This window comes from Bufo gargarizans, chromosome 1 (genome assembly GCF_014858855.1).
Source record: "Bufo gargarizans isolate SCDJY-AF-19 chromosome 1, ASM1485885v1, whole genome shotgun sequence".
Classification (NCBI taxonomy): Eukaryota; Metazoa; Chordata; class Amphibia; order Anura; family Bufonidae; genus Bufo; species Bufo gargarizans.
In genome coordinates this window covers 137,766,459-137,790,691 of record NC_058080.1, presented here as the reverse complement: position 1 = coordinate 137,790,691, position 24,233 = coordinate 137,766,459, and positions in this window count along the sequence as shown.

The window sequence follows — 24,233 nt, the reverse complement described above, 5'->3', positions numbered from 1 at the left end:
AGCCACAGACCTCCTATATATATGAGCTAGGCATCCAGCTCCTCCCAGTGGGAAGGAGAAGCCGCAGGGTGGGAGGCTACAAGAAACCCAGAAACCAAGATGGCCGCCAGCACATGTCTGTCGAAGGAGAACAGTAAGAAGGTAAGACCATGACAGTACCTCCCCCTCAAGGGCCCCTCCTCCGCGGAGTAAGGAACGGTTTCTGAGGGAAGCGTGCGTGGAAGGCTCGGAGCAAAGCAGGAGCATGGACATCTGCGGAGGGAACCCAGGAACGCTCCTCTGGACCATAACCACGCCAATGGACCAAAAACTGCAACCGACCGCGGACCAGGCGTGAGTCCAGGATATTGCTCACCTCATATTCCTCACGATTGCCCACTTGGACCGGACGGGGCCGAGGAACCAAGGAAGTGAAACGATTACACACCAATGGCTTCAACAGGGAGACATGAAACACGTTGGAGATCCGCATGCCAGGAGGAAGCGCAAGGGCATAGGCTACCGGGTTTACCCTGCGAAGCACTCGGAAGGGACCAACAAAGCGAGGCGCCAGCTTGGGAGTGGGCACTCGAAGGTTGAGGTTGCGGGTGGACAACCATACACGGTCTCCGACCTGGTAGGAAGGAGCGGGCGCTCGTCTGCGATCAGCCTGGAGTCTCTGGCGCTGCGCAGAGACCTCAAGGGACCTCTGGATCTGTACCCAAGAAGCACGTAGGACGGAAAGGTGATCCTCCACAGCCGGAATATCCTGGGGAGAGAATACCTCCGGAAACACGGCAGGTTGGAACCCATAATTGGCCATGAAGGGAGACGTCCCAGAGGAAGAGTTCACCGCCGTGTTCCTGGCAAACTCAGCCCAAGGCAGGAGGTCAACCCAATTGTCTTGGTGATCGGAGACATAGCAACGAAGGAATTGCTCCAAGGCCTGATTGGATCGTTCTGCGGCCCCATTGGACTGAGGGTGGTAGGCCGAGGAGAAAGAGAGATGAATCCCCAACTGGGAGCAAAAGGCGCGCCAGAACCTGGACACAAACTGACTCCCCCGATCCGACACAATCTCCTTGGGCAAACCGTGCAACCGGAAGACCTCCCTGGCGAAAATCGTGGCCAACTCTTGTGCAGAGGGTAACTTCTTGAGAGGAACACAGTGGCACATTTTGGAAAACCGATCCACAATCATGAGAATGACCGTATGGCCTCGGGACGCAGGGAGGTCCACAATGAAATCCATCCCCAGGTGTGACCATGGGCGCTCCCCGGTGGCTATGGGTTGCAAAAGGCCCAACGGAAGGTGCCGAGGGGACTTACTCTGGGCACAAACGGAGCATGCCGCTACATATGCGGTGATGTCGGAACGTAGAGAAGGCCACCAGAACAGACGTGAAACAGCCCAGGACAGCTGATTCTTTCCAGGATGCCCCGCGGCCTTGGAGTTATGGTAGGTTCGCAACAACCGAGTGCGCAACTCCTCAGGCACAAAACACCTGCCGTTGGGTCTCCCAGAGGGAGCACCAGATTGAGCCGCCAAAATCTGCTCACCCAGGGGAGAGGTCAGGCTGGTGCGAATGGCGGCCAGGATCTGATTCGGAGGTATGACCGAAGTCGGAATCGACTCCTCCCCGGACAGCTCGGAGTACTGCCGTGATAAGGCATCCGCTCTGATGTTCTTGGAACCGGGTAGGTAGGAGACCACGTAATTAAAACGTGACAAGAACAGAGCCCATCTGGCCTGACGTGGTGTCAATCTCTTGGCCTCAGAAAGGTAGGTCAGATTCTTGTGGTCCGTCAGGATGAGAACCGGAACCACCGAACCCTCGAGCAAGTGCCTCCATTCTTTAAGGGCCTGCACGATGGCCAATAACTCCCTGTCACCAATCTGATAGTTGCACTCCGCGGAAGACAGTTTCCGGGAGTAAAACCCACAAGGAAGCAGAGGACCCTCTGGTGTTCTACGCTGAGACAGAAGGGCGCCTACTCCCGTCTCAGACGCGTCCACCTCGAGGACAAAGGGCAACCCAGGGTTGGGATGCGACAGAATCGGAGCCGACACAAAGGCGGACTTTAGAGCCTCAAAAGCTCGGATGGCCTCGAGCGGCCAGACCTGGAAATTACTGCCCTTCCTGGTCAGATCCGTGAGAGGCTTGGCTAGCATAGAAAAGTCCCTGATGAACTTCCGATAATAATTGGCGAAGCCCAAAAAGCGCTGCAGGGCACGGAGACCACTGGGCTGGGGCCACTGTAAGACAGCCGAAACCTTCTCAGGATCCATGGAGAACCCCTCAGCGGAAATGATGTAACCTAAGAAGGTTACCTGGGATCGGTGAAATTCGCATTTCTCAAGCTTACCGAACAGCCTGTTCTCTCGTAACCGTTGCAACACTCGTCTGACATCCATAATGTGGGCCTCCATGGATTCAGAATATACCAAGATGTCATCCAAATAGACCACCACACACTGCTGCAACAGGTCACGGAAAACATCGTTGATGAATTCCTGGAAGACTGCGGGCGCATTGCACAACCCAAAGGGCATAACCAAGGATTCATAATGACCGGTCCTGGTGTTAAACGCGGTCTTCCACTCATCGCCCGCCTTGATCCTTACCAGGTTATATGCCGCCCTCAGGTCGAGTTTGGTAAAGACCGTGGCCCCTTTGAGGCGATCGAACAGCTCGGAAATCAAGGGTATCGGGTAAGCGTTCTTGATCGTGATGCGATTGAGACCCCTGTAATCGATGCAAGGCCTCAACTCACCGCCCTTCTTTTTCACAAAGAAAAATCCAGCCCCTGCCGGGGACGAGGATTTGCGAATGTGTCCGCGTGAAAGCGCCTCCCTCACGTACTCCTCCATGGCCTCATTCTCCGCTACCGACAGTGGATAGACTTTGCCACGAGGAGGAACGGCACCAGATTGTAACTCTATGGCACAATCGTATGGGCGGTGCGGAGGTAGGGCAACCGCGCGCACCTTATCGAATACATCCCGGTACTCTTCGTATTCAGGAGGCAACAGAGAGTCCGAGGAAGTACACAGCAACTTGACAGGCCCATGGATGCAACTAGCCCCACACTGCGGTGACCACGAGAGGATCTCGGCCGATCTCCAATCGAAAGTCGGATTATGCTTCTGGAGCCAGGGGTACCCCAAGACCACCGAGTAGTGTGGAGACGAAATCACCTGGAGACAGACCGACTCTCTGTGAACGGCACCAATGGCTATCCCCACTGGAAGGGTCTCATGAGTCACGTGTGGCGGCAGAAGGGGTCTGCCGTCTATCGCCTCAAGAGCCAGTGGGGAACCTCGAGGCTGCAGAGGAATGGAATTGGCGGCAGCGAACACACTATCAATGAACAAACCACCAGCACCAGAGTCCACCAACGCCTGGGTCGTCACCGAGCCCCCGACCCAGGAGAGGACAACAGTGATCAGTGGTTTGTCAACACGGGAAACCGGGGACGAGGAGACTCCACCCAAGATCTGCCCCCGACAGGATCTCAGGTGCGAGCGTTTCCCGGACGGTTCGGACATGCCAACCGAAAATGCCCACCGAGACCACAGTACATGCATCGGCCCTCGCGTCTCCGGAGTACCCTCTCCCCCTCGGACAGGCGAGCAAACCCCAGCTGCATGGGTTCACCCCCAGACGAGTCATCCCCAGGAGGCGTGGGAGGAGAGGGAGGCACGGGTGGGACAGCAAACGTAGGCGCCAATCTGTTAGAAGACCTCCGCAGGCTCTCCTTAAAGGAAGGTCTCTCCCTGAGTCTGGTGTCAATCAAAATCAGGAAAGAAATAAGAGACTCGAGCTCCACTGGTAGGTCCTTAGCTGCAACCTCATCCTTCAAGGCATCCGAGAGACCATGAGAGAAAGCAGCGACCAGAGCCTCATTATTCCAGCCCACCTCTGCTGCCAGGGTACGAAACTCAATGGCGTATTCAGCTACGGATCGTGAACCCTGTCTGATGGACATAAGGAGCTTCGCAGCAGAGGCAGCACGAGCCGGCACATCGAATACCTTCCGAAGAGAAGCAACAAAACCGGAAAACTCGGCAACCACCGGATTGTTGTTCTCCCATAAAGGGCTGGCCCAGGCCAAGGCCTTGTCCGAGAGCAGCGAGATCAAGAAGCCCACCTTTGATCTCTCAGTAGGAAAGGCATGTGGCAGCAACTCGAAATAAATGCCCACCTGGTTAAGGAAACCTCGGCACTGAGTTGGCTCTCCCCCAAAGCGCTGTGGAAGGGGGGCAGAACCGGTCATACCCCGAGACACCGCAGGCGCAGCAACAGGTGTCGGGGTAGACTCTGGCGCAACAACCGGAGCGGCAGTAGGAGCGGGCCCAGGAGCGACAACCGACCCATCGGCAACGGAAGCGAAATGAGCCGTGCGTTCAAGCAGGGTTTGCAACGCCACAGCGAACCGACCCAACAGGTGATCCTGCTGATCAAGTCTGGCAACCAGCGTAGGTAGCGAGGATGGCCCTGTACCGTCAAAATTCATGGCTTGGTCCTAATGTCATGGAACCATGAACCAGACGTACAACAAGAGATAAGTGGAAATAAGAAGGCTTTATTGAAAGTCAAGCTGTAAGCAAAAGTCCAAACGGATGGCTAAACCGAAGCAGGGTCTTGCGTAGACAGAGGTCAGGAACCAGAAGGGTAGTCAGACGAAGCCTGGATCAGGAACCAGCAGGGTAGTCAGACGAAGCCAGGATCAGGAACCAACGGGGTAGTCAGACGAGGCCAGGATCAGGAACCAGAAGCAGCAGCAGTCTTAGAAGCATGTGAACACAGGAGGACCAAGCAAGGAACTGAAGCCACAGACCTCCTATATATATGAGCTAGGCATCCAGCTCCTCCCAGTGGGAAGGAGAAGCCGCAGGGTGGGAGGCTACAAGAAACCCAGAAACCAAGATGGCCGCCAGCACATGTCAAACGAAGGAGAACAGTAAGAAGGTAAGACCATGACACCTGCCCCCTCATATCTGAGCTCCATCTGCTTCCCCTCACAAGTTCTATGTTCTACAGCAGCACATCCTACCTCACTCTGCATCTTGCAGGCACACAGCCCCTCCTCCTTCCACAAGCTGCTGCTGCTCAGGGTTTGTCATGTGACTATGAAGGAGCATGTGACCAGTGATGTCACAGACCTCCTGCTAACAACTACATTCTACCATAGGATCGATCATCTACCGAAACTCACCCTGTTCTGAGTTCTGGGGCCGCTTACCCCAGCAGTGCACATGGCGAAAATTGTCTGCATTGCTGGGGTAAGCGGCCCTAGAATTCAGAACAGGCAGGACACAGCTACAGGAGTGAGCGGGCACAGTGGGCCCCCCCAGGAGCAGGGGGCCCTGGCACTTGCCCGGGTTTGCCGGGTGGTGGCGCCGGCCCTGGTAGGGTGAGAATATCACTGTTCGCTTCCTTAGGAGTACTTGGTTCAAATGCAGGGGCGTAACCATCGCGGTCGCAGAGGGTGTGACCGCGATCAGACCTGGCCTGTATTTTAAAAAAAATTATGGTAAATGGACGGTCAGGCCCCGGCCTTTGTGCCTGGCCGGTGGCGCAGCACTACGCACTCGCAGTTAGTAACTTATTTCAGTAATGCAACTTAAAAGGTGAAACTAATATTTGAGATAGACTCATTACATGCAAAGCGAGATATTGCAAGCCTTTATTTGTTATAATTTGGATGATTATGGCTAATAGCTTATAAAAAAGTCACAATCTCAGGTACCCTTTGCTCAGGGGGTAAGGATTAATTAGCTGACTAGAGTGTGACACTTTGAGCCTAGAATATTGAACCTTTTCACAAAATTCTAATTTTAAGTTGCATTACTGAAATAAATGAACTTTTGCACGATATTCTAATTTTTCGAGTTTCACCTGTATATCCATTTTGTCCCCTCTGTAAATATTTCATTTTGCCCCCTGTATATATATATATATATATATATATATATATATATATATATATATGCATTTTGCCCCCTCTGTATATATACCCATTTTGTCCCCTCTTCATAGATATTCCATTTTGCCCCCTGTAACAGGGGGCAAAATGGAATATACAGGGAGTGCAGAATTATTAGGCAAGTTGTATTTTTGAGGATTAATTTTATTATTGAACAACAACCATGTTCTCAATGAACCCAAAAAACTCATTAATATCAAAGCTGAATATTTTTGGAAGTAGTTTTTAGTTTGTTTTTAGTTTTAGCTATTTTAGGGGTATATCTGTGTGTGCAGGTGACTATTACTGTACATAATTATTAGGCAACTTAACAAAAAACAAATATATACCCATTTCAATTATTTATTTTTACCAGTGAAACCAATATAACATCTCAACATTCACAAATATACATTTCTGACATTCAAAAACAAAACAAAAACAAACCAGTGACCAATATAGCCACCTTTCTTTGCAAGGACACTCAAAAGCCTGCCATCCATGGATTCTGTCAGTGTTTTGATCTGTTCACCATCAACATTGCATGCAGCAGCAACCACAGCCTCCCAGACACTGTTCAGAGAGGTGTACTGTTTTCCCTCCTTGTAAATCTCACATTTGATGATGGACCACAGGTTCTCAATGGGGTTCAGATCAGGTGAACAAGGAGGCCATGTCATTAGATTTTCTTCTTTTATACCCTTTCTTGCCAGCCACGTTGTGGAGTACTTGGACGCGTGTGATGGAGCATTGTCCTGCATGAAAATCATGTTTTTCTTACCTTGCAGACTTCTTCCTGTACCACTGCTTGAAGAAGGTGTCTTCCAGAAACTGGCAGTAGGACTGGGAGTTGAGCTTGACTCCATCCTCAACCCAAAAAGGCCCCACAAGCTCATCTTTGATGATACCAGCCCAAACCAGTACTCCACCTCCACCTTGCTGGCGTCTAAGTCGGACTGGAGCTCTCTGCCCTTTACCAATCCAGCCATCTGGCCCATCAAGACTCACTCTCATTTCATCAGTCCATAAAACCTTAGAAAAATCAGTCTTGAGATATTTCTTGGCCCAGTCTTGACGTTTCAGCTTGTGTGTCTTGTTCAGTGGTGGTCGTCTTTCAGCCTTTCTTACCTTGGCCATGTCTCTGAGTATTGCCCACCTTGTGCTTTTGGGCACTCCAGTGATGTTGCAGCTCTGAAATATGGCCAAACTGGTGGCAAGTGGCATCTTGGCAGCTGCACTCTTGACTTTTCTCAGTTCATGGGCAGTTATTTTGCGCCTTGGTTTTTCCACACTCTTCTTGCGACCCTGTTGACTATTTTGAATGAAACGCTTGATTGTTCGATGATCACGCTTCAGAAGCTTTGCAATTTTAAGAGTGCTGCATCCCTCTGCAAGATATCTCACTATTTTTGACTTTTCTGAGCCTGTCAAGTCCTTCTTTTGACCCATTTTGCCAAAGGAAAGGAAGTTGCCTAATAATTATGCACACCTGATATAGGGTGTTGATGTCATTAGACCACACCCCTTCTCATTACAGAGATGCACATCACCTAATATGCTTAATTGATAGTAGGCTTTCGAGCCTATACAGCTTGGAGTAAGACAACATGCATAAAGAGGATGATGTGGTCAAAATACTCATTTGCCTAATAATTCTGCACGTAGTGTATATAAAGAGGGGGCAAAATGGAATATATACAGAGGGGGCAAAATGCATATATATACAGGGCAGGGGGCAAAATGGATATATATATATATATATATATATATATATACACAGTACAGACCAAAAGTTTGGACACACCTTCTCATTCAAAGAGTTTTCTTTATTTTCATGACTATGACAATTGTAGATTCACACTGAAGGCATCAAAACTATGAATTAACACATGTGGAATTATATACATAACAAAAAAGTGTGAAACAACTGAAAATATGTTATATTCTAGGTTCTTCAAAGTAGCCACCTTTTGCTTTGATTACTGCTTTGCACGCTCTTGGCATTCTCTTGATGAGCTTCAAGAGGTAGTCACCTGAAATGGTCTTCCAACAGTCTTGAAGGAGTTCCCACAGATGCTTAGCACTTGTTGGCCCTTTTGCCTTCACTCTGCGGTCCAGCTCACCCCAAACCATCTCGATTGGGTTCAGGTCCGGTGACTGTGGAGGCCAGGACATCTGGCGCAGCACCCCATCACTCTCCTTCAAGGTCAAATAGCCCTTACACAGCCTGGCAGTGTGTTTGGGGTCATTGTCCTGTTGAAAAATAAATGATGGTCCAACTAAACGCAAACCGGATGGAATAGCATGCCGCTGCAAGATGCTGTGATAGCCATGCTGGTTCAGTATGCCTTCAATTTTGAATAAATCCCCAACAGTGTCACCAGCAAAGCACCCCCACACCATCACACCTCCTCCTCCATGCTTCACGGTGGGAACCAGGCATGCAGAGTCCATCCGTTCACCTTTTCTGCATCGCACAAAGACACAGTGGTTGGAACCAAAGATCTCAAATTTGGACTCATCAGACCAAAGCACAGATTTCCACTGGTCTAATGTCCATTCCTTGTGTTCTTTCGCCCAAACAAGTCTCTTCTGCTTGTTGCCTGTCCTTAGCAGTGGTTTCCTAGCAGATATTCTACCATGAAGGCTTGATTCACACAGTCTCCTCTTAACAGTTGTTCTAGAGATGTGTCTGCTGCTAGAACTCTGTGTGGCATTGACCTGGTCTCTAATCTGAGCTGCTGTTAACCTGCGATTTCTGAGGCTGGTGTCTCGGATGAACTTATCCTCTGCAGCAGAGGTGACTCTTGGTCTTCCTTTCCTGGGGCGGTCCGCATGTGAGCCAGTTTCTTTGTAGCGCTTGATGGTTTTTGTGACTGCACTTGGGGACACTTTCAAAGTTTTTCCAATTTTTCTTTACTTAGCTGCTTTATTCTTGCCATAATAAAAATTCTAACAGTCTTTTCAGTAGGACTATCAGCTGTGTATCCACCTGACTTCTCCACAACGCAACTGATGGTCCCAACCCCATTTATAAGGCAATAAATCCCACTTATTAAACCTGACAGGGCACACCTGTGAAGTGAAAACCATTTCAGGTGACTACCTCTTGAAGCTCATCAAGAGAATGCCAAGAGTGTGCAAAGCAGTAATCAAAGCAAAAGGTGGCTACTTTGAAGAACCTAGAATATGACATATTTTCAGTTGTTTCACACTTTTTTGTTATGTATATAATTCCACATGTGTTAATTCGTAGTTTTGATGCCTTCAGTGTGAATCTACAATTTTCATAGTAATGAAAATAAAGAAAACTCTTTGAATGAGAAGGTGTGTCCAAACTTTCGGTCTGTACTGTATATATATATAAATAAAGGAAGATAATGGCAGTACCGAGTAAATGTGAGGCGGGTGCTATGTCCCAGGGCATATGTCCAAAGCCCAAATGTAAAAAAAGAAAATCGGACAGCACTCCAGGTAAAAAAGATTTATTCATCCATATGGCAAAAAAGGAAGCAACGTTTCGTTTCAACAATAGAGCCTTTCTCAAGCATTGAACACAAGTGCAAGTGACCAATATAGAAGCCAAACAATTCATCTAATCAGTGAACATGATACCAGAAAGCCATGTACAATTCATAACATAATTCATCAATATACAAATAAAAATACTATATTTCATTAAAAACCAGTGATCAATGTCATATCATATATATGCAGTGTTACAGTGATATAATAGTGTTACATAAAGTGCAAAGTGAATAAATATATAAATAATAAAGTGCATGTATGCATTGTAATGAGGTATATAACTCAATAAAAACATCAATAAAAATCTAATCATGGGGCAGAGACCAGAGAGCAAGAAACCTATAGTCATACCCAACAGGTGGATCCAATATGCTGCAAACTGTAGCACCATGTTCGGCGTCTAGAAAGTCACAGTGCGCATACTCCAGAGGACGGCATAGGTGCGCGGAAACAGGAAGTGACACGCAGCGAGAGACTGCGCATGCGCACCTCAAAGCTGTTCCACACATCGCCATCTTTAGTGTGGTTTCTATCAGATAGAATTGCGTGCATGCGCACAGACACAATGAGATGATACCGCCATATAGGACTCAGGCGGGCTGCCCAAATGCTAAGTACGAGCCGTTATGGAACTCATGTGGCTCCGAAAGAACTGATCACATTACCACCACACATAGGGGAGGACACACCTCTTCAGGGGGATGAAACCTTCCCAACCTCGGCCCCCCAGACCAACATGCACTGCACGTTAGTGCAATGCATATTGAATAAGTGTGCCTGGTGGTATCAGTGTATCGCAGTTGAATCAGGGAATCTCCTGATGGGCAGAACAAATATATGTGCAAGATATTATATTATAATCACACCTGGAATAAAAGCATAGTAACCAATAAAAAAACTATAAAAAAAAAACATATTTGAAGATTCAGCCGCTGGGCACGCTAGTTCCCGTCTCCCATATCTACAATTCCCTGTTCCAGATTATTGTGCACTGACCCTGTTTCTATTATTTTTTCGCATTTTTACCGGCGCATGTGCAGACCGGAAGGACGGATCCGGCATTGCAGTGTTTTTAATGCCGGATCCGGCACTAATACATTTCAATGTAAATTAACGCCGTATCCGGCATTCCGACAAGTGTTCCGGAATTTTGGACGGAGATAAAACCGTCCTGAAAAGTCAAAAAGACTGAACTGAAGACATCCTGATGCATCCTGAACGGATTACTCTCCATTCAGAATGCATTAGAATAAAACTGATCAGTTCTTTTCCGGTATTGAGCCCCTAGGACGGAACTCTATGCCGGAAAAGAATAACGCTAGTGTGAAAGTACTCTTAGCTTTTCCTCTGAATAGTGGGCTGAACTTTTTATAGCTTCCATTAATTTCTATAGTAACTGTATGCACTCATACTGTAGGGGCCAACTATGTTACTTTAAGACCACCCTGTTGATGTATAATTACATAGACAGTTCTATTAATTTATAATTACATAATTCGTGCTGTTGAAAAAATACATTAGTCAATCAAGTTTAACCAGGGGATGGGACTGAATGTATAAGGAAATTCTAATAATCATATACTCATTATATCATTGTGTAATGATAAACCACCCCACACCTCCGGAGACGTTAGATATAAACCTATAACTACCCTAGGGTACCATGTATAATGTATATCACCCCCTCATCACATAAGACCACCAGAGATATTAGCTACAATATTAGGCACTAAACCACTTTAGACTACCAGAATTATGATAAAAAAAATACTATTGTTAACTCTTACACCACCCTATCTAAAATGTCATGTAATGCATGTGGACTAACAGCAGTATAATTAGGTTAATCTTCCCACCTCTGCTATGGGTACCAAGGCACTTAGATTTTTTTTTTTTTACATTCCCCCCCCTGTGATTAACCTGACCACATAGGTTGGCCAAATACATGTTATTTTTATAGAGGGAGGTAGACAGGTGACCATGAAATGCTGATCTTCCTTAGCTTTGAAAAAACAAAAGGATCAAAAAGTTAAATAAAGTAGCCATTCACAAAACCTGGGCTGCGTTGGAGTAACAAGTACAACAGACCTGACCCCTTCATCCTGAGGATTTTTAGGGTTCCTGAGGGTTGGACCTGCACCAATCAATCATTAGTGGCCTACGTTGACCCTACAACCACTTGGGCTAAATTACTAGTCATCAGATTGTTGCTGACAAATCTAATATTCATACGCAGAACGTGGGAACCAGTGTACTGCTGAAATAATCATTTTGTATCGTCGGCCTCTATTAATAGTGAACTATAGTGTGATGTCATTCAGGCTATGGAGTGGAGTGCATATTATCAGAAGATCGGGCCTAACGGGCTGCACCTACATGTTTCATGTAAGTAAACTGATGACTTAAGAGATTACAGGAATTTTATGACTACTTTTTTTCCCATTATAAATGAGCTGTTATGCAGTAAGGATCATTTATCAACACAATCCGTCATACAAATTGCTGGTTTTATCAGAGGCATAGTAAGGGCTGGGCTGCTGGAGCGTGTACCCCTGGCGCTGAATGTGTGTATGTGGAGGGGTCTACTGAAGTTTTAATTACAATGGGGGATACTCTTTAGGCTATTTTCACACTGGCTTTTTAAATTCCGTTTGTGAGATCTGTTTCAGGGATCTCACAAATGGTTCAGAACGGATCAGTTCAGCCCCAATGCATTCTGAATGGATAAGGATCCGTTCAGAATTCATCAGTTTGGCTCCATTGCGCCTCCATTCCACTCTGAAGGCGGACACCAAAACGCTGGTGTCCGCCTGGTGATGCAGAGCCAAACAGATCCGTCCTGACTTACATTGTAAGTCAATGAGGACGGATCCGTTTTCACTGACACGATATGGTGCAGTTGAAAACTGATCCGTCCCCCATCGACTTTAAATGTAAGTCAGGACGGATCCGTTCTGAACGGATACAAGCGTTTGCATTATCGGTGCGGATCCGTCTGTGCAGATACCAGACGGATCCGCACCTAACGCAGGTGTGAAAGTAGCCTAATTCTGCAGCAGGCCCACTTGTATATCAGAAGGGAGAACGACCACTACCCACCAGGAGCAGTGCCCAGGAAGAGGAGGCCGCAGAACTATAAATCCGTTGACATGTATCACATTGTGGGTGAGGGACATTAACTTGGGTAATGGAGCGCCAAACCGTTTCCCTATTAACAGCCTGTACACGCCCTTCCTCAAAATATTTCATCAGAATATAAAACTGCATGTGAATGGTCTATGACAGGTGTAGTATGGTTAATATTATACCAAATGATGAAGTCATTTTAATGAGTACGTTACATTATGTAGTAAAAGGTTAATTGCCAAATTACTAATGAATATGGTATTGTGTTCTTATCTGTGATGATAAACGACCAGGCTCCTTATCTAGTCTGTAGAATACGAATGTGATAACTATATACAGTACTTTTCTTACCTTTCCTCCAGAGCACATGACTGTGACTGATGACAGTACACACCCCAGTAGTAACATACACGGCAGGCTGGTGTCTTCATTAGTAGACAACACCGGGGCTGTCGGCCATAGACATTAGATCTGCTTATAGTTCTCTCTCCCGAGGTCTCCATATACATGCCTGTGTTCTGAAGGTTTCTGTCAGGCATCTCTGGTGAAGGCTTATCCTCCATAGAACATAGCAACTGGCAGCTGAAATCCAACCTAATCTTTGTCTCCCCCTTGTTGGGACGGAGTGCAGACGCCCCCAATTCAAGTTAGGCTACTTTCACAATCCGTTACAATAATACAACTGCATGCATCCGTCATGAACAGATTTGTTTGTTTTATCTGTAATACAGCCAAGACAGATCCGTCATGAACTCCATTGAAAGTCAATGGGAGACGGCTCTGTTTTCTATTGTGTCAGATTGTGTCAGGGAAAACGGATCCGTCCCCATTGACTTACATTGTGTGCCAGGACGGATCCCTTTGGCTCAGTTTCGTCAAGCGGACAGCAAAACGCTGACGGCAGCGTTTTGGTGTCCGCCCCCAGAGAGCGGAATGGAGACGGAATGGAGGCAAACTGATGCATTCTGAGCGGATCCTTTTCCATTCAGAATGCATTAGGGCAAAACTGATCCGTTTTGGACCACTTGTGAGAGCCCTGAACGGATCTCAGAAACGGAAAGCCAAAACTCCAGTGTAAAAGTAGCCTTAGATGGTTTGGGTTCTTTTGGTAATATGAATAGTTTTAAAATAGTTTACTGATTCATTTCTGAACATAAGCTTACAGTGACCCAGTGGACCCTGTTAATTATTTGCAAAAAGTTGTGATTAAATGTTAATTTTATCTCTCTATGGACTTTGAGGGAGATTTATCAAGACTGGTGTTTCCATACACCTGTCTTGATCCATCTGTGCCTGAATGAGTCTAATTTATTAAGAGGCGAAAGCCTCATCTCTGGCGATCTGTTCCTCAGAAACTCAAATCTATGCCAGACACACTTGAGCTATAACTTACAACTGTTACATCGGACTGTGCCCCCACCCCTCCCACGAAGTCCTGGCCCTTTTCTCGCCAATTTTCTGTAGCTTGTAAAGTCGCAAATTATGGTGCAAATATGGTGTGTGTCATAATTTGCAACTTTTGTAAGCCACAATAGTGGTGTAAAAGCCTCCATAAATGCTCCACTATGTATTCCAAATAGTTGTGTATAGATAACAAACAGTTAACACTGCCAGTCTTGCTTAAGTCAGTGGGGACTGGCTGATCTGGGCTCCTCTAGTTAGTGAGTGTCTAGTCAGAGAAGCTAGTAGTAAGACCTACATGTGTGAGCTCCTGCTAACTAGGCCCAAACAGAAGCCTCATCCAGGAAACACCATTCCTGAGACTGAAAAGCTGACAGAGAACAGCTTAAGGCCTCATGCACACGACCGTTGTGTGCATCCGCGGCCGTTGTTCCGTATTCTGTTTTTTTTTTTGCGGACCCATTGACTTTCAATGGGTCCATGGAAAAATCAGGAAAATGCACCGTTTGGCATCCGCGTCCGTGATCCGTGTTTCCAGTCCGTGAAAAAAACATGACCTGTCCTATTTTTTTCACGGACAACGGTTCACGGACCCATTCAAGTCAATGGGTCCGTGAAAAATCACGGATGCACACAAGATTGTCATCCGCGTCCGTGATCCGTGTCCGTGATCCGTGTCCGTTTTTTCCTATCATTTCAAAGGCAAACTTGACTTAGATTTTTTTTTCATTTTTCATGTCCGTGGATCCTCCAAAAATCAAGGAAGTCCCATGGAAGAGAAAACGGACACGGATCACGGAACAACGGAAACCGTTTTTGCAGACCGCAAAAAAAAACGTCCGTGTGCATGAGGCCTAACTGAGAAACTACCCCTGAGAGGAAGAAAACAGACATCCATAGAAGGTTTAGAACCATCAAGGCTGTGCACTGGATTCAAACTGTAAGGTATCGCTCACTTATGCCATTAAGATTACTTATCCAATTATCTAATTCAGTAAAGAGAGACTTTATTTATTGCAAGTATACTGTGCCTTGTCATTATCTCCACCATTCGCTGGCCCTCACTCTAACTGATCTCCTCCTCGCACCCTACCAAACGCAGACCATTACGGGCACTCCAACTACCACCAGGCAAAAGTCTTAGAAAGTCAGGGAGTACCCTAAGGGAAGAAAGGGCGAACCCTCCATTCACTGTTTCGTGGAGCATCAGAGGGAAGATTCCACTGTGAGCTGTGAGTACTACCAACATCATAGCCACTACCACTCCTCCCCTCCCGATCGCTGCGCACTATATGGACAAAAGTATTGGGACACACTTCTAAATCTTGAATTCACGTGCTTCAATCAGTCCCATTGCCACAGGTGTATAAAATCTAGTCTGTCTTTACAAACATTAATGAAAAGAATGGGTCATTATAAAGACTGAACTCCAGCATGGTACTGTAATAGAATGCATTATAATAGTTCCCCTTTACATCTATAGATGAAGACTACAGCTTGCTTTCGTCCAAATTTGTAAAAGCATACAATAATCACTGCAGTGAGAGAGAAGGGACTCAAACAGTTACATTTTGGGTCTAAGTTCAATATCTTCTCATGTCAAGTCATTCGTAACCCGTGTATTTTATGAAAACATTATGCAAAACGTAGCCAATCATCATTATGCCTTTTACTCAGCCAGCGCTCTTCTGACTCAATAACTGCAGAGCTCCAAACCACCTCTGGCAGTAACATCAGTACAAAAACTGTGCACAATGCCAAGTATTGGATGGTAAAGTCCACCACCACTGGACTCTGGAGCAGTGGAAATGTGTTCTGTGGAGTGACGAATCAGGCTTGTCCATCTGGGGCAGTCTGGTGGATGAGTCTGGATTTGACGAATGCCTGGAGAACATTATCGCCTGACTGCATTTTGCCCATTGTAAAGTTTGGTGAAGGAGGGATAATGCCATGGGGCTGTTTTCAGAGGTTGGTCTAGGCCCCTTAGTTCCAGTGAAGGGAAATCTTAATGCTTCAGCATACCAAGACATTTTGGATGAGTGTATGCTTCCAACTCCACTGTGGGGACAAGAAGACTCTTTTCTATTCCTTTTCTATGCCCCAGTGCACAAATCAAGGTCCATAATGGCATGGTTGGGTGAACCTGGTGTGGAAGAACTTGACAGGCTAGTACAGAGCCCTGATCTCAACCCCATCAAACACATTTGGGATGAACTAGAACAGAGATCATGAGCCAAGCACTCTCAGCTAACATCAGTATCTTACCTGAAAATCATGTAGAAAGCCTTCCCAGAAGAATGGAGGCTGTTTTATCTGCACTAGGTAGGGAGGAAGGGGGTGAGTTTAATGCACAATAATGTCTATGATTTAGAATGGATGGTCATAAAAGCTCCTATAGGTGTAATGTGTAGGTGCCCCAATACTTTTGTCCGTATAGTGTATCTTTATAGTGGTCATAGTTTTACTTTTCTGATACAGGGCTTCACTACAGGGATTGTAGGAGCTACAGCAGGGATCAGCAACCTCTGGCACTCTAAATGTTCTGAAACTACAACTCCCAGAATGCTCTATTCACTTGTTTGCATGCTTGGAGTTGAAGCTTCACAGCAGCTGGAGCCGAGGGGTGCTGATCTCTGAGCTACAGTAACTGCTTACCTAGGTTACTTTTACATGGAGACACATGTCACATAATACTCTGCAAAAATAAATAAAAAGACACCCAAACGTATGATTGGATAAATAAGGCCGTGTTGCTTTATTTTGGGGTTACCAATAAATTTGCACCAATAAGTATTTATTTACATAACCATCAAGAATAAATAACAATCATGAATCACAAAAAAATCTTGACCAAGAGTCCACCCAGCATTAGCTAAGCGACTAAACCCCCACAAGCCATGCCTCTATGAGAGCATGGCCCCCAGAAAGCAACGCAGCCACTTCTCAATTGCATTTTGAAGTCCCAAATTAAAAATATCCAAACCTACTTCTGACAAGTGCACATTGTCAGACCTGTATAAGCCTTGGGCAAAGCCTTCTAAATCAATGTGCCTATAACTAAAACCCCCTAAAATTGGCAAAAATTTTGACATGGGCCTGTTGATCCGCTTTCTAATCTTGTTAAAAACCAAACCGTCTTTATCCAACCATATCAATCTCGGGACAATCTCAGAAAAAAACACTGTTGCATTCGGAAAAGAGCGTTTCAACAGGGCCATGTCTTTTTTCATTTCCCATATTAAATCTAGGGTTTTCATATTCCCAATATCGTTACCCCCAGCATGCAATATTAAAACATGCAGGGGTAGGCCATTTAATCGCCAGTCTTTTAATTACATTCAACATGTTCTTCTATTTCAAACCCCTCAACTCGCACCAAAATATATGCATTTTATTATAGTTCTCAGAGTAAAACCTATTTTCAGCTCTCTTCTGAACCCAATAAATGAACGAATGTCCAATAACTCATATGATTAATTGAGCACCTGAAAAACAATAATAAGATCAATCTAACAACAAATCTGGTCTGACATATAATTTATATCTATTAGAAGACCAGCGGCCTAGCTTTCTAATTATTGTATCCTCCAATCCCATCCTATCTGCTTCTGTAGCCGCTCCAATTCGGAAAGAATGGGAGGATATCCGGAGGTGACTCATATTGAGTTTACTCAAAAGCAAATAATTAAATTGAAACTTTGTTAGCGGGGTTAAATTGGAATGAATGAAAAAAGCACCTTGCACTACCGGCCTAACCTCCAGCCAAGCTATAACAGCTCTGACTGGACACAACAAGGAATTAGGCCAACTATTTAATGAAAAACTGACCCTGGCCCAATTGATCCATCTTAAAACGTCCAATCCTAATTTTTATCCTGTCCTTATCAACTGCCACATCCAAAACCAACAAACTTGAATCAGAGGACTTATAACTAGCCACCAACTCCCCAAACCTGAAGGCCCCAGAGAAAGCCAGGAGGAAAGCCGTTCTAAACACGAGCACCTCAAATAGATTTATTGCAACATTAGGCAAGGCCCAACATTAATTCTAAAGCGATAGGACGTCTCAAATCTGAGTTAAAATTAGTCTTGCGATAACCTTTCAACATCTGTTCAATAATAAAAACACTATTTAAGGGAGCCTGACCCACAAATTTTTGAAAAAGTGACACCCCAGCCGCTGTTTTAACGATATGCAAATAAGAATACTTTTTGGTCACGAGTGAAGAAACAAACAACAGGCCTAATTTTTCAATATTACTTGACGGATTCTCATTAGCTGCTTGACTAAACGACTGCCAACCCCTCCATGCGGCCGCAAAAGAAGCCCATGTTCTAGGTGCCACAGATCTATGGAGATTATCGGCTACTAATCCCGCAGCAGGTCCCATAAGTGTGAAGGACAAGGTGTCCCCACCTATTCTGCTGATGGAACCAATTCCCGAAAACTCTTCCACTGGAAACGAGACAAAGAGTCGGCTATATCATTATTTCTACCCGGGATGTGCTTAGCTTTCAACCAAATATTAAAAGACATACAGCACAACACTAGATATCTCAAAAGTCAAACTGTCTTCTCACATTTAGAAGACATTGTATTGATGGCAAAAACCACACCTTTATTTTTCCATGAAAAGACAAATTCTCTTGTTTCTAAAAAACAAACCCCAAACTACTATTGCAACTAAAACTAGGATTAACTCTAAAAACACAATATTAGCTGTAATTTTCTTCTCCGCCCAAAAGTCTGGCCAAACCCCTCATACCATTTGTTATTCCAGAAAGCCCCAAAACTAGCTGCTACGTCAGTAATAATTTTAAAGAATCTGAGTCCTGAAATTCCTCCTGCCAACAACTTCTACCATTCAATTTACTCAGGAATTCCAATCACATAGACATGTCCCCTTTGCTGGGGAATACAAACCTCTAGTAGCAAAGTACATCCGCTTAGAAAAAACACGACCCATTGGAATGATTCTACACGCAAAATTCAATGAATACAATGAAAGAGATTGCAGTTCCCTCAAGGTGCACTTATTCTTAGCTAATAGTTTCACTAATAATGATCTAATCTAATTCAACTTAACCTTAGATAAACGAAACTCCATCTTAACACTATCAATAACAATACCTAAAAATTCTAAACAAACGCAGGGATAAACTGTTTTCTCTTCTGCAATGGGAATGATGAACAGCTTAGGGTACTTTCACACTAGCGTTAAAGTTTTCTGGTATTGAGTTCCGTCCTAGGGGCTCAATGCCTGAAAAAAAAAGCTTCAGTTTTATCCCAATGCATTCTGAATGGAGAGCAATCCGTTCAGTATGCATCAGGATGTCTTCAGTTCAGTGCCTTTTACGGTATTTGGCCGGAGAAAATACAACAGCATGCTGCAGTATTTTCTCCGGGCCAAAATTCCGAAACACTTGCTGGAATGTCAAATCTGGCATTAATTTCCATTGAAATGTATTAATGCCGGATCCAGTACCAAGTGTTCTGGAAAAAAGGACCAGTTTTCCTGGTCTGCGCATGCGCAGACCTTTAAAAATGTGAAAAAAATAAATACCAGATTTGTTTTTCCGGATGACACCGGAAAGACGGATCTGGTATTTCAATGCATTTGTCAGACGGATCCACATCCGGAAACAAATGCTATCTGTTTGCATACAGATTTCTGGATCCGGCAGGCAATTCCAGCAATGGAACTGCCTGCCGGAATCCTCTAACGCAAGTGTGAAAGTACCCTAAGCCATTCCAATAAAACATTGTAACAACTGAGAAACCAGTGAAACTTACAAAAAGGAAATCATCTAAATAATGTACCACACCACCTTCTGGAATACTAACCTGCACTACCCACTGCAAAAAAAAGTTTTAAATTATTCAAAATAAGAACAAGACATAGAAAAACCCATCATGGGGAGACACTTATCAAAATTGATCAAATGAAGCATAAGACACTGAAGCATCATCCTAAAGCCTCATTCACACGTCAGTGTTCCACGGACGTGTTCTCCACGGACAGCACACGTCTCCATTCATTTTAATGTGTGTATTTAGACATCAGTGTTTTAGCACGGTCCGTGGGTCCATGTTCACGGATCCATCAAGTCCATTATAGTCTATGGGTCCATGAATACCACGAATGCCATCCGTGTTGCATCCGTTTTTCACCGATCATTAGGAAGAGATGCTTTGAAAATAATTTTTCAGCTGTTCAGTGTCAGTGAAACACGGATGCACCATGGACAGCAAAAAACTGACAGACGTATCCTTCACGGATGCACCACTGACCACCTGCTCACGGATTTGAGCATGGACACGGATGTGTGAATGAGGCTTTAGACACCTCATCATTAAGTGAATAATCAAACGGAAAGGACAAGTGATGAATTAATCTAAACTCCCCAGGTTCCTTCTTAGGAACTATGCCTAAAGGGGATAAACGGACATTTTTAAAAGGACCCGCAATCCTACCCAATTCTAACTCTTTATTCATTTTAGCACGTACTACTTCCTTGAATCTAACTACAGATTTCAAATTATCAACCAATGCACAACCAATTCTCTTAAATTCAGGAACCAAAAAACCTAATGAAAAACCATCAATAATATTCGCTCTCGCCTGGTCTGGATATCGCTTTAGTCATGGCAGCATTTCTATTAATCTCACTGGAGTCCAAGCTTTTTCTCAGCTGCTCCTTAATTGACTTCTGAAAATTTGCCTGTCCGCTCCTCTTAAAACATCTTGACAAAGGGTGGGTGCCCCCACAAAAGGAACACTCGTGCTTATAGCGGCAGTTGGCTAACCATTTATAGGTATTTTCATTGAAAGCAAAACAAACTTTCTTCCTCAATCCTTGAGTAGAGGGAGTCTGCTTAACCCCTTCAGGACCCTGCCATTTTTCACCTTAAGGGCCAGGCCATTTTTTGCAAATCTGACATGTGTCAGCTTATGTGGTGATAACATTAAAACGCTTTTGCTAATCCAAGCCATTCTGAGATTGTTTTTTCGTCACATATTTAACTTCATAACAGTGGTAAAATTGAGTCAAAAAAATGTATTTGTATTTATTAAAAAATGCCAAATTTACCAAAAATGTTGAAAAATTAGCAAATTTCCAAATGTCAATTTCTCTACTTTTATAAAAGATAGTAATACCTCCAAAAATAGTTATTACTTTACATTCCCCATATGTCTACTTCATGTTTGGATCATTTTGTAAATGTCATTTTATTTTTTGGGGACGTTAGAAGGCTTAAAACGTTTAGAAGCAAATCTTGAATTTTTTTTTTTAATTTACAAAACCCACTTTTTAAGGACCAGTTCAGGTCCGAAGTCACTTTGTGAGGCTTACATAATAGAAACCTCCCAAAATGACACCATTCTAGAAACTACACCTCTCAATGTATTCAAAACTGATTTTACTAACTTTGTTAACCCTTTAGGTGTTCCACAAGAATTATTGGAAATAAGAGATACAATTTCAAAATTTCTAATTTTTGGCAGCTTTTCCATTTTAATAATTTTTTTTTCAGTTACAAAGCAAAGGTTAACAGTCAAACCAAACTCAATATTTATGGCCCTGATTCTGTAGTTTACAGAAACACCCCATATGTGATCGTAAAACGCTGTATGGGCACACGGCATTGCACAGAAATTAAGGGAACGCCATATGGTTTTTGAAAGGCAGATTTTGCTGGACTGTTTTTTTTACACCATATCCCATTTGAAGCCCCCTTGATGCACCCCTAGAGTAGAAACACCAAAAAAGTGACCCCATTTTTGAAACTACGGGATAAGGTGGTAGTTTTGTTGGTACTATATTAGGGCACATATGATTTTTGGTTGCTCTATATTACACTTTTTGTGAGGCAAGGTAACAAGAAATAGCTGTTTTGGCACAGTTTTTATTTTTTGTTATTTACAACATTCATCTGACAGGTTAGATTATGTGGTATTTTTATAGAGCAGGTTCTTACGGGCGCGACAATAACCAAATGTGACAACTTTTTTTGTTTGTTTCAGTTTTACATAACAAAGCATTTTTGAAAAAAAAAAGATTTTTTAGTGTCTCCACATTCTAAAAGCCGTAGTTTTATTTATTTTTTGGGCGACTATCTTGTGTAGGGGTTAATTTTTTTCGGGATGTTTTTGATCGCTTGCTATTGCACTTTTTGTGATTTAAGGTAATAAAAAATGGCTTTTTTTACACCGTTTTTAATTTTTTTTATACGATATTCACCTGAGGGGTTAGGTCATGTTATATTTTTATAGAGCAGGTTGTTACAGACATGGCGATACCTAATATGTCAACTTTTTTTTATTTATGTAAGTTTTACACAATAATATCATTTTTGAAACAAAAAACAAATCATATTTTAGTGTGTTAGTATACTTCTGTACTGGAATGCATTGGCTGTAAGTGTAATACAGTGTGTATTTCACATACAGCTTCCTGCCTGTGAGATCCAATGGGCTGGATCTCACAGTATCTCCCCCGGAAGGCAGCCTCAATGCCTAAGGAAGGCATTGCGCTGCCTTCCATGTCATCTGGTCCCCGTCACAGCAGCACGGGGACCCAATGGCAGCTCCGATACCCGCGAGGACATCGCACGTACCGCGGCACATCAAGGGTTAATGCGCCGGCAATCGGTGATTTCACCGATGCTGGTGCATGCAGCAGGGGTCCGGCTATCAGTGACTGCCGGACCCCTGCAGCGGATCGGGCAGGCGCATCTCCTGCACCCACCCAATCACAGCGCCGTACATGTATGGCGCTGGTCCTTAAGTTACGGACATCTGCGCCATACATGTACCGAGCGGTTCCTCTACGGGTTAAGAGGAGCAGTTCTTTGCGGTAACATCAAATTAATCCATAAATCTATATCCTTAACACTCCACCTTAAGGATGGGTGAACTGCTAATTTTTGTCTAAATAATTCATCGTACTGGAACCATGCCATACCGCCAAAGTTACGGAACGCCTCCAGTACGATGTCGAAATGTTGGAATAAGGCACACGACCGTTTTTCGGGTCTGCATCCGAGCCGCAGTTTTTGCAGCTCGGGTGCGGACCCATTCACTTCAATGGGGCCGCAAAAGATGCAGACAGCACTCTGTGTGCTGTCGGCATGCGTTGCTCCGTTCTGTGGCCCCACAAAAAAAATATAGCATGTCCTATTCACGTCCATTTTGCGGACAAGAATAGGCATTTCTAAAATGGGCCGCCCGTTCCGCACATGGGCGGCTTCCGCTTTTTGCGGTCCGCGCCATGTGCATGAGGCCTAAACCGCAGCATTTCTCAGGGAATTCTTCCCCAAGTACCTCTGAATAAATACAAAAATCCTGCAGCCAGTTATTAAAAGAACGTGGCTGACTACGGTTTCTGTCCTTTTCTCATCTTTTTTGTCCGTGCGGACAATATGGTCTTTACTAGATGGTAATAAAGATAAAATCTCAATAAATTCTAAATGCCAAATTCGCTCTTTAATGCTTGGTCTTAAATGAAAGCCTTGAGGCAACAGCTCACAGGCTTCAGAAACACCAATACCCTTATCCAACATAGGAACAATTTGACTCTGTATCGCCTCTTTGGGCTGATTCACCCAAACCCCTGACAGCAATAAAATATTCCCTTTTTGCACAAAATCAAAAAAAAGGGAATATAAACCAGAAACAAATTGTTGAATAGACAGTAAATTGGACATAGACTGAACATTGATTCTCTCACCACTAGATGGCGCCTCCTGACCAGGATCAGAGGAAAAAAGATTCTTCAACTCCAGCCTCACTTCACCCTGGACTTCAGGTAAAATTGCTGGTGGTAGATTACAGGAACCTTGGCTGCTGCTTGGAAAATTATCAATCCACTGAGGGTCTGAAGATGCGCCAAGATCCCCTTCATGCTGCTTTCCTTGGATAATAGAAGCGCTGCTGGGCCCAGATGAAAAATGCAGTTTCCCAGAATCCACCGCCGACCTCTGGCTCTCTTGACGGTTTTGACTCCTCCTGTCACCTTTCGTGGGCGGCGCATCTTCCCCAGTTGCTATGCTGAGTCTGGCCCACATTCTTCTGCCATCAGAGGGCTGAGTATAGGCACGCCTTGCCCAGCGAGCTCTTTTGCTAGACAGCGCCTCTAGCTCTGCCCCCAATGGCCTGATGCTCTCCGGAGCTGCTCCTACTCCTTTCTCTGCCGGCACTGCTCTCCGCCAATCCACCGCTGGCTCT